Genomic DNA, 12056 nt, shown 5'->3' with positions numbered 1-12056 from the left:
ATGGGTGTGGGTGGGAACACCCGTGCACCACCCATGGAATGTCTCCCTAAGGCAGAGTACCACAATGCAGTGTTTTGCGCTGTGTTGCGTTACTCCGGATTTATCAAGCCACTCAGGGCCATGCAAGGTGACCTTGCATGGCTCGTTAAATTACACTCAAGGGTTGCATTGCTTTTCCTCCCCATTGCGTGACACAAAAGAGACGCAAACCTATGAAAACTCTGCCCCTCAATGACTGACATTCCAGAAAGTCACAGTATTATTTTTCACACTCATGACCCCTTTTCTTTCCACACAAAGGTGTAATTACCCGTTGAAACTACACCTTTGCCTGGAGTTTTACAGTAATGTATTACCCTGTCTCCCACCCTGACCAAATCCTGTCCCATTTCTTTGGGTATCCCCACCCCAGGTACACACCTTTTCCACTCATTATACGCCAGTTTTAATCCTTCCACTTCCGCACTTGTGGGGCCTTGGTGTGCTCCTTTGCCAGACAATATTTGGTCTTGCTGCCCTTAGCCCCAACCGGAAGAGGATCTTAGATATCTATTTAACTCTGTTTCTCCCCAGATGTCTAGGATGTATAGTTTGCCGCAGTTGGTAACTCAGCTGTAACAGTTTCACTAAGACACGTTTCTACCCCTCTCCAGAAGGCATCAAGGTGCGACAATTCCATATTGTATGGAGATAGCTGCCTAGTTGCCCTCACCCTTGAAGCCAAAAGTTAGAAGCAGGAGTTTTTTTTGGACTAGTCTACACCCTGGTTTATTGCAACCTCTCTCAGGGAGCTAATCGCCATCCCCTCTCCTGGAAGCATCCAACATATTTTACCTACCGATTCTTTAAATACGTCAGTGGGTCCCGGACTGGGAACCAAAAACGAAACCGGCCCTGGCAACCTGCTCGGCCGCCCCCCCGAGAAGGTGCAGCCGAGCTGTTTGCAAGGGAAGGTTTCAACTGAGTAGGTTACCGGGGGCTGATATTGCAGGCCCTCTGTGACAAAAACAGCCCCACAGGGACCCAAAACCGGCCCCCTCCCTGACGGCCCACCGGTGAAAGGCCTGGTGCCCGCTACGGCCACTCCAGCCCTTGCCATTCAGCATCTTTTTATATATGTGTTGGAATTTATTTGTGCTATTATTTTAAATCATTATGAAAAAATACATGTGTGTTCCACCGCGAATGAAGGTTATCTAAAGGAAAAATCAACCCAATTGGCCGCACATTTTTGAAGTTCTTTAGGGAGATCAGGAGCAACGAAAACTTGGAAAAGGCAGAAGGCCATGATAGATTAGAATGAATTTTAGGCTGCATCTAGTCCGTTGTCTGGGACCTAATTTGATTATATGAATTATTTTCTAGGATTATACTGACTGGTGGCCTTGAAATATGACAGGAGTCTTTGTGGTTTACAATGTTTTATAATTTGGCTTGCTAATGCTTGAGTATTTTGTTTATCTTGAATTTTTGTGTTCTTTTAGAAGGTATAAAAGGTATGCATCTATAGATTCGCACAGGGTTTTTATCTTAATTATCATGATTTACTTTCAGGCTATGCATTTTTAGCATTTGTATATATTTTAGGAGCTTTCATGTCATGTTTACATAATTTCTTTTTGCTAACTGGTCTTACTAGATATATTGAGTGGAAGAATTTTTTGCAGTTTACCACATTGAAGCAATTTAATAAATGAATTGGCTTAAACAGCTGGTTTATACAATCAGATGCTTGGTTCAACCAGGCCACAGCATCAGAAAGAACATAGTTAAATAAGCAGAGTTTGTTTTTTGCCGAGCAAAAAATCATTAGACTAGCAAAAGAGAATATGCAAATATATGTGCTGGAGCCATCTCTGTCTATGACCAGCTGTGCTAAAAACAAAGGCACAGTCACATTTTCCGACAGGGTTTACTTCCACTTTAAGCATGAGAAGGCATTCAAACGGGCCTTCTCTGTTAATACTTCTTTAGTGTCCAGAGATTGAGGGGAAACTGGTGAACATCTATGACGACCTAAGGTTGGTGTGACGGTCTTTAAATACAAAATGAGACCCTCGTCCATAACCTGCAGTGGTAGTGGTGCAGCGGCCAGGGCAGCTGACTTCGGACCACAGGGCTCACGGTTTGATCCCCGGCTCCAGCGGCAGCTCCGCTCAGCACCATGTGACTCTGGGCAATAGCTCACTTAATTTCCATAACCACCCCTAGCGTCTTGAGTCCCGTAAGGGGGAGTAGTTCACGCTTTACAAGTATGGATTTACATTTACATAAGAAGTCGAAACTCCTTGCCAACAAGCATTAGTTTCTGTAAAAAGCAATTGCTCTTTAAAGGCTGCATGTCCGCTCTGTTTCTGGCACCACAGATCAACAGGGATAATTATTAGGAACAGTACACAGAATGAAGTTGCTTCTATTACGAGTTGTAATGTGCTTGCGAAGACCTCCACCATGAACCCCAGGTTCAAGCTTCATTTTGGAGCACAGTGTGATCGTTTAATGCCTAGACACCCCACGTGGTCAAAGTCTATCATTCCAGTTCACACTGAATCTTCACAATGACATCACACTGGCCCCATTGGCCTGTAAATTCTGTCAATGGAGTCCAACATTCTAGAGACAAAGGGCGATATTTAGCAAAGGGTTGCGTCACTTTTGCATAAAGCAACTGTTAGACCTGGCACCTTGGTGTGGGTCTCCCTTCCATTTGTTGCTGTTGCCTCATGTGTTTTTGCTGGTTACAGATGCTTTGGGAACTGTGCCGCTGCTGTCCAGTGCCACAGTGCAAGTGCTCCTTATGGTAAATTGATGTATGGATTAGTGATCCATGATTGGCTGGTTTGGTTTACTTGTCGACCCTAGTACAGTGCACTGAGTGTGCCCAGGGCTTGTAAACCAAATGCTGCTGGTGGGCTTGCAGCACTGGCTGTGCCCCCCACAGAAGCAGCCTGTTAAAATGTGTCTCAGGTCTGCCATTGCAGAGCCTGTGTGCAGTCTGGTACTGCCATGTTGACGGGGCAAGTGTACCCACTCCCCAGTCCCTAAACCTTCCATTTTCTTCATATTATTCACCCCTATGGTAGACCCAAGGGCAGGGTGCATTGTAGGTATAAGGTAGGACACAGTGGCGGGTGGTGACATTTGAAACTGGTAAGGCATAACATTATTGTTGTACTGCACTACGGCGAGCAGGAGTAGCGAGCAAGCCTGAACAACCTACGGGGGGCTCGGGGGGATTCTCCCCAAGAAAAGTTTGAAAAAGGAGATGACAAATGATGCATTTTCAAGCAAACTTGAAGAAGCAGGAAGGTTAATAAAGCAATACGATTGAATCATTTATCATTTAAGAAATTGCTTGGTGTTGGATTTTTTGGGGGAGGTTATTACATAGAGGACCACACAGAATTGTTTAGAGTGTGGCAGAAAAAAAGTATGGTAACAGACAGCAAGATAGAGTGTGGAAGAGAGAGCTCACTTATGCTAACTTTTACAGTGTCCACTGTTTCTGGCACCTCACACTATCCACCAATGCCACCTTCACACGCTGCCCATGAGAGCCAGCTCATCTCTGCCCACCAGTGACAGCTTCACACTGTCCTCCTCAAGCACCTTACAGTGCTCACCACTGCTTGCTTGTTATGGGGATCTTGTACTGGTGAAAAAAGGTACAATGCAAGGGAGCTTTCTGACCAAAGAATATTAAAAGTAGAGATGAGCACAGGAAAATGTGATGTTGTTTGTGTAGTTCACTTCTGTGCTAGCCCTCTTCTGTGAGGGTTATTGATGTTTGCGCTACTGCTGCAAAGCCTCACTTTTTGGTGAAGTTTGTTAGATCCTTCACAGCTTTAGGGTCATAACCTGGTGTGGATTATACTGCACGGCATGAGCATTTTTTTGTAGCGACCACACAGGCAACTATTGACAAAGAAGAGAGTGACCTGCTGAATGTAAACAATGATTGTGTTACATTCCATCAGCGCCTCACAGTTATAACGTGTGCTTCTTTTTGTTGTGTGCTCTGATATGTGCTTGGAGGTGTACAGAAGCCATTTTACAAATCACTATTTGTTTAAATTGCAGTTATAATGTAACACCATCCTTGGAAACTTACAGGGGACGAAGACAGCAGGACAGGATAAATTTTGACAACCAATATGAAGTATGCAATCGATGTCCATAACTACCCATTTATTTAGGTATTTTATATCTTCGAAGTGTCTCGTATTCCGCAAAGACGGAGCTTGGGTGGCTGAGGCCACATTTGGAAGAGGATACGCACCCACCCACCCTCCGGGATCATTCGCTTTTACATCAGGTAAATTGTAAAATTAAAGTATGCTTTTAAAGTAACCAGTGACTGTACTGGGCAACTGATGTGGAGCAGGGGCTTATAGTTATGCATTTATTTAAACCAAATGTTCGACCCATATACAATAGTAAACTACTGCCACTTGCAGTCACGCCCCTCAGTCTGCCCCAGCCCCGCCGATGGATGTATGACGTTACAACGCATGCTTTTACCACGCATGCCTTTACAACGCGCTTTTTACAACGCATGCCTTTACAACGCATAGTGCTTTGGGGCGCTGGATAGTGAATAGTTTAATTTACTATTCCAACTCCAGTCCCTGTGGATAGTAGGGAAGGTGTTGGATAGTAAATTAAACCTATTCCCTATCCTAGAGCGCAGCCCCAGCGCAATGCGTTGTAATGGTTTGCGTTGTAAAAGTTGCGTCGTAAAGGCACTGCATGGTAAAAGTTGCAATGTAAAGGATGTTTCCCCCGCCGATTGCTCAAACTGTTCCTCTGCCACAGCAGGCCTGGTTCAGAACAGGCTGGTCATCTCTGCTGTGCAACTAATGCCAGAACCATCCCTCTCCAAGGAGCAGTGAACACATTCCAGTGAGCGCGCCAAGCATAGTGCAGCGATAGCGCCACTCCATAATGCAGTGAAAACATTCCGGCAAACTCGCCACACCAGGTGTAGTGAACACGTTCCAGTGAACATGCTAAACATGGTAGGGTGGACTTACCCTGAGAGTTAAGGAGACGAGGCAGGCCTACTTTAGTTCCAGATTAAATCCCAATGTTCTGCTTAGTGTGGTACAATGCCTCTCTCGTCTCTACTGTTACTAAGGTAGCGCCAGAGACTCTAAGGTTTAGGGGAAATCCTGATTATCAGTACGCAAATTGTCTTGCCTTTCAAACGAGGATTTGCAACACCAGGTAAAGATGCTGTATTTTCATTCTGTTCACGTTTTTGTAGGCCACTGTTGGATTACCGTGAGCAGAGACATTGCAAGGGCGTTTCCTCCCCTAGGCAAAGTGGAAAGTTGCCCTCCAATTTTTTTAATGTTTTATATAGTGCGAACTTCACCGAAGGACTCGGAGCGCTTTACACAAATACCAGTTGCTTACAGACGGACACATTCATTTTTACACACGGGAGATTAAGTGTTTTGCCCAGAATCATAAGATGTTTGACCCTTCTGCTAGACACGAAGCTGGTACCCCAGCTTAAAATTAGCCCGAGCCCTCCCAGCATCGAGGTATTACTCTCGTTGACGCCATTTGTGTTCATTTGTGGACTTCTCTAAGTTGACTAGAAGAGGAATCCATTGTGCGGGATTGACAAGCAACATTCCCACTTTTCGGTAAAGGATGACCATTAGCAGAGCTGGTACCGTTAAAACAATCTCACATATGTTTCTGGTAGCTGTCTTTAGAACCGACAGGTTACATGCACAGCACCCCCATGCAGCCTGCGCACGAACCCACGCAGCAACTGTTTCACGATCCCAACCCATAAAGTGCAGTAAAAGACACAGCACACACACTTCTCTCCTGTTAAGATTGTACCCTGGGTGACCCCTTCAAGAAGCTCACCGCCCTCAGCAGCTCGTGCACGAATTCACCAAGCTATTTTTCAAAGCTGTACCTTGTCCTGTACACACAGAGACTATTGTATCAGGCACACCGACCCCCGGCTCTCTTCCACAGGTTCAAACTCCTGCCCTGCAGGATGAGGACACAGTTCTCCACAGCTGGCACATGAGCCCACTCTGCGGTCTGTCATACAAGCACAGCACACAGACCTATGACTGCAGGTTACACACAGTTCTCTCCAGCAGGCGCACTAACCTGCCCTGCTACTCACCAGGCTCACCCACCCCCAACTCAAGACACGGAACTTTACACTCTGCACTGGATGACCTATCTTAAACTGGGTTGAATACGTACCCTGCACTGCACGTGTACACACACACACCTCTGTATCTGGCGCAAGAACCCTCTAAGCTGCTTGCCGTCCACATAACTTGCCCAGCAGTTTGCCCCTCCGGTAGAGTTTTCTGCTGCCCGGGTCCCGTCCTGGACATAGTTCATGGGGATCACGGGTGGGCTCCTCACTGCAGGCCCACAGGGGGTCCCCAGGCAGACCCCTGCACCATGTCCAAGCTGGCCCAAGTGCAGACTCAGCATGGCAGGCCCTGTCAGCACCTCGCACTGCTGGTTAGCAGGAGAGCGGGAGCGGGGTTAGGGGCCGGCGGGGAAGCTTAAAAATAAAATATAAGAAAAGAAAACTTACGGGTCCGTGCTGCCTCTGCTCGACTGCTCATCCTGGGCCGGGGTCCGGGTGCCCTCTTAAAAAAACAGGAACAGATGCGACGTCATTGCCAGCCCCTCTACTGACGCTGCACCAGCAGCGCCAGGATTGGTAGAGGGCAGACATACTCCCTGCCCATTAAGAGACCGGGGCTGCGGCATGAAGCAACCGTCGGTCTCCTAAGGAAAAGGCTAGTGCGCATGTTTGGGCTGATCGTAAAAATGATCAGCCCAAAAACGAGCATGCGCACTAACTATTGCTGTGACTATAGTGCGCTGTAAATCCCTGATTGCTGCCGCAGCCCGGCCAGCCCCGCCCCCTTCCACCCCCTTCAGCGTCCCTCCCTCCTTCTACTTCTCTGACGCTAATGGAGTTAGGGTCGGAGAAGTAGAACAAAGAATTTGTCTGCCCTGTCATTAGTGGGGCAACGCCCCAGCGCCCCCAATGGACGCACCGCCACTGGTAGGACATGCCCTGGTGTGTGTGGCGTGTCCTAAAAGTGAATAACAGCCATTTTTGTTTTTCACTATTGCAAAGCTACATGTTCCCCATAGGCAAGAATGGGCAGTTTGATTATTACATCTTATAATCCTAAGTGACTCAGGGAACTAGGTAGAAATTCAAGTTTAGTATGCCTGATCTCAGACTGATAACATGCATCTTTTAGTGAAGTTGTTTTTAACATTCTGTGTTTGAAAATACCACTTTAGAAAGTTGGTATTTTCTTGTCTAACTATCCAAGCCTGCCTCTTCTAGGTTGTGTATTCATTTTCTGGAATTTGAGTGACAGGGGCTGGGGATTCCAGGAGACAGGGTGAGTCAGCACAGGGCTAAATATAGAGATCTACCTGCAGGTGGGAGGAAGGAGTTGCACCTGGGACCTGAATAGGGCTGTGCCTTCCCTCCACAATGCTGGCTCCACCTCCTGTGGTGCGTCTGATGTCTCTACCCTGCACTGTGAAAGGAAAGAAGGAGACAAGTAAACAAAGTGCTCTAGAACTGACCAGAACTGGTTTGGACTAAGCAAAGGCCTCTCTGCCTTCAGAGAGAACAATGAGAAACTGTGTATAAAAAGGGGGACCCAGACCCCAGAGATTTAGATCACTTTTGGGAAAACAAGAAGAAACCTTTGCTGAGGAGAGGCACCAGAGAGACTGAGGAGAGACTATCCCTAAGCTGAAGTGCTGCTTGGGGTACTGGCCTGCAGTGGTTGCCTGACTGCCAAAGAAAGGAGAGAGGAACTTTGTGTGTACTTTCATCAACTTGTGAAGGATTTACAAGGGCTTGAGAAAGAGCTTGCCTACTGCTGAAGTCTCAGGGACAACAGACTTCACCCACCAGCTCCTCAAGGGTGCTTTGGAAGTGCCTGCAGTTGTGTTGGGCTTTCTGAGGGACTGCGTGTTGCAAGGAGCTGGAAGCATGAGTCACGAAGGAAAAGCGTGTCACCGAACTGCCGCAGTAGCTTCACAACGCGAAAGCACCTCTCATCGCAGGAGAAGAGGATCGCCGTCGCACCAGATGCCGCCACATCATCGGTCAAGCGTGTCACAGCTGCAGCCACTGTTTTCGCATCACTGGAAAAGCGTATCAGCGCTGCAAGCTGTCCCATCATTGTCAAACCACCATGCATTGCCGGAGAAGAGGATTGGCGTTGCACCAGACGCTGCCGCCTCATCTGGAAGCATGTCGCAGGGCCTGTCGCGTCTCAGAAGAATCGTCGCACAGCCGTCGGGCATGCCTGCAACGTGTTGCATCCAAGAGTGGACGCCATCTTTGTTTCATTGCACCGGATCTTCATTGCATCATGGCGTTGCGGGCCGCATCGCCATGGAAGCGCAGTAAGAAACTGACACATCACCTCTCCTTGCAGAGAAGAACCGACGCATCCCCTACGCATCAGTAGGGACCCGACGCATCACGGTTTTTGCGTGTAAGGAACCAACGCATCACCTTCCCTTCAGCACTTTTGTTGTATAGCGTTATGCATCCAAAGGTACATTGAACTAAAAGTGTCCCATTTTACATCTAAAGAGAACTAAGCAAATTCTACCATTTTAAAAAGTACAGTATTGCAGATTTTTGTCATTTGTGGTCTTGTGTTAAGTCTATATAAAAATACTCATTTTTATACTACAACTTGTGTGGTGTCTATCAGTAGTGTTGTTAGTGGGTTACTGCATATGTTCACAAATGCTTTACACACTGCCTCTGAGATAAGCCTGTCTGCTCATGCCAAGCTACCAAGAGGGTTAGGAGGGGTTGTTTTAGGAGTGTACCCCTTTACCCTGACTAGATGTAAGGGTCTCTATTTGTCAAAAGTACCTACCTCTGCCAACTAGAGACCCCCAAATCTAACAGCAGCTAAGTGAAAAAGCAATGCAACCCTTGAAATGTGATTTATCAAGGCACGCAAGGCCACCTCATGTGGCCCTGAGTGGCTTGATAACTATAGAGTAAAGCAGCACAAATAGCTGTGTTGCATTACACTACCCCAGGGAGATGTTCAATGAGTGGTGTATGTTGGTGTTGCCTCACAAGGATTTTGACACATTACCAGATTTACCATAAGAGCAGCCCTGCCAAGTTTCCCAGATACATGTGTGATGTGCTGCTCAATTCCACGTATTTTCATTGAATTCTGGGACTTGTGGTCTTTTTATTCTGTTATAAAACACGACTACAAGTCCCAGAATTCAAAGGGAAAACCTGGCTGGAACAGCACATCACACATGGACCTGGGAAATTTGGCAGCTATGTGAGTGCCAGACCGGTGAAAGCGCCAAAATTTATACTTGTCCCCTGGGGAGGAGACACAGGGAGAAATATGTTTCTTTCTCCTCGTTTTTTCCTTCTTTCTATGTGTGCAGTATTTGACTTTTTTGGTGCAGAAAAATGTTCCTTTCTACACAAAAACAATCCTGCTAATGGCGCAGGCACCCTTGTTCCAGGGTGCAAGGGTGCCTGCGCTGGCGTTCGGCAGCACATTGTGCACCAGCGCGGGAAGAGACAGGAATGCACCATATATAGGCTTTACTGTTTTCAGTTTCTATTTTTGGTAAATTCTGGTGGTTTTTTTTCAGTTGATTTCAATATCTTAAAAAACAGTGGTTTACACATGTGTGCCATTAAAACAACAACGTTTTTCCTGTGTTTATGGAACTTTTTGCTTTTATTATTGCTTTATTTCTGCACTGATATTGCATGGTATATAGACAGTGTAGGTACAGTGTATATGAGGTCCAAATGCATTTTACAAATAAAACTTATCGTAGTACACCATAAAACACTTCTTCAGTGGGTCTTTGGTCATGCATGCTCACTCTTTCCTTCTCATGTAAACATTTATCTGTGCAAAGGCCCTCTCAACATTGGCACTTGAGACAGGCATTGCCAAAATAGCCAGTACACAATTTGCTAACTCTGGCCACTGGCATAGCTTTCCATGCGAATACTGGTGCACCTGGAGATTGTGATTCTCTGTGACAGTACTGCAACATATGCACTGAACTAGGTGCATATGCCCTCAGAGTTATTGAAGCAGTCAAAAATGAGGCAGCACTTTTGAAATTCCAGAGAAGATTTCCCTTTACCGAAGGGATCTATAACTTGTGCAGAGTACCACAGTGAGGCTTCATTGACTTCAAATGCCATGGTTGGTGAAGGGCTTATTCTCAAATACTGTAAAATAAAAGTTCCTGAATTGCTCCTCAACATTACTTTGCTTACCAAGTGGCAAGCACTTGAGCATGGAACATGCTGCAGTGCCAAAATCACTAAAAGTATCACCCAGCTTACTCTCAAGGAGGTGTTTCACATCTACACGAATTATGCTGAACACTTGGCAGAAAAGGTGTTTTCAGACTCAGTCATGCTTTCCTGTAAAATCTAAGAATACAGTAGAGTGTCCTTTTTCCAAATCAACATCAATATGTGACCAAAGATCCTCACATTCTTGCTGTTTGCATCATCACTCAGCAAAATTTCTGTAAATGGTTGCCACATGGAAAATATAGCATTCATGCCCTCTAGGACTGAGAATCACTGGCTAAGTGACACAGTTGAGAAGACTCTTTCTTTGATGCCACACAAAGCACAAAATGAGAAATATTTGTGTTTTAGCTCCCACGCATAACAAAACAGTGAACCAGAGTGGACTAAAAAGTCAATAGCATTCTTTATTAACTTTGAAGATTGTAAAGATGTTTTCAGATTGCCATCTAACAAGTGGCAAGGATCTCTGACAGGGAAGCACTTCAGCTCGGGCATCAATTTTTACTTTTTCATATACGTACCTGAATCACTGCAAATACAAACAATTTCACTCCAATCTTTGTTGAACTTGGCAAGAACTTTTTGCAGCAGCATTCCAAGTGAAACTGCATTCCATGTTTTCCAAATGTCTGGTGTCAGGTTTTCACCAGTAACCCAGATGCTCTGTGACTACACTCTTTTCACTTATACCTGTCACTATAATTTGCATTGAATGTTTAAAGCCTGGGGTGTTTGGCAATTTACCTACAATCAATACTGACTCACTAGAAAAAGGGGGCTGATGTATCAAAGGTTTTTACCCATTCACTGTGGGTAAATGTGATGGTACATATTGGGAAAGATTCTGACGAAACCTACATTTTTCCTATCAGCGAAAGACTCAAACGTAGCCAAAATATCAAATGATTTAGATGTTTCCTGATTCTCTACAGTTTATAAAATAAATAAACAACACCTAAAACCTGCTTCTAACCCCTGCATCTTTAGACTAAGGACCCCATAACTTTAAAAAGGATGAAGAAACAATATTTTAGTGACATCCCTAAACAACAAACCTTAAGCAGAATAATGTTGGCCCAGTCTTTCTTACTGCTACCTTATATAACAAAGTTACATTGTATTGACCCATTCAGGAAGAAATAAAAATTACTTTTTCACTCTCCTTTTCCTTTCTTTAAAGGGCATTTAGTTTTGGTTGTTCAGAGTTTTTTTCCAGTGTTTATATGTTTACACTGGTGAAGGCTATTTCCCTTCTGGTGGGGTTTTATCAGTTATTATAGGTTTAAACCTAAAATCGGACAGCCTAACCATACACAATATTAAGTATGGCACCTTCCTGCCCTTTCCCTAGCATGATATAATGATAAATATGCCCTTGAATCTGGTGCTAGATTAAGTAATTTTGTGCCGTTAATACAAAGCAATTTTTTACCACCATCCATACTACCAAACAACGAAAACACGTGTTTTATTTTTTTTGCAACAGTGAAATGTTGCAAATGTTATTTCACTGCTCGTCTGTGCAAACGTTGGTACAACATACTAGTGTACCTTTGAGAAAGGAGTGTTTTTTATGGAATCTGTCTGCTCTCCAGAATGTAATGTACCCAAGAATATCAAGCCTTCCCAGGCACACTACTCAGAAGGGGTTTCACCCCAAACCCAATAATGGAAATCACCT

General features: G+C 45.1%; 1 protein-coding gene across 3 annotated transcripts in view; it reads right to left on the bottom strand.

The window, feature by feature from the left end:
* LOC147701129 (sialic acid-binding Ig-like lectin 7) overlaps positions 1-12056 on the bottom strand; it is a 251785-nt gene that overhangs the window by 10057 nt on the left and 229672 nt on the right. The gene's annotated exons all lie outside the window — the stretch shown is intronic.

Source organism: Lissotriton vulgaris, chromosome 7 (genome assembly GCF_964263255.1).
Source record: "Lissotriton vulgaris chromosome 7, aLisVul1.2, whole genome shotgun sequence".
Lineage (NCBI taxonomy): Eukaryota > Metazoa > Chordata > Amphibia > Caudata > Salamandridae > Lissotriton > Lissotriton vulgaris.
Note: the sequence above shows the minus strand (reverse complement) of the source record. Positions and strands in the feature narration are given on the sequence as shown.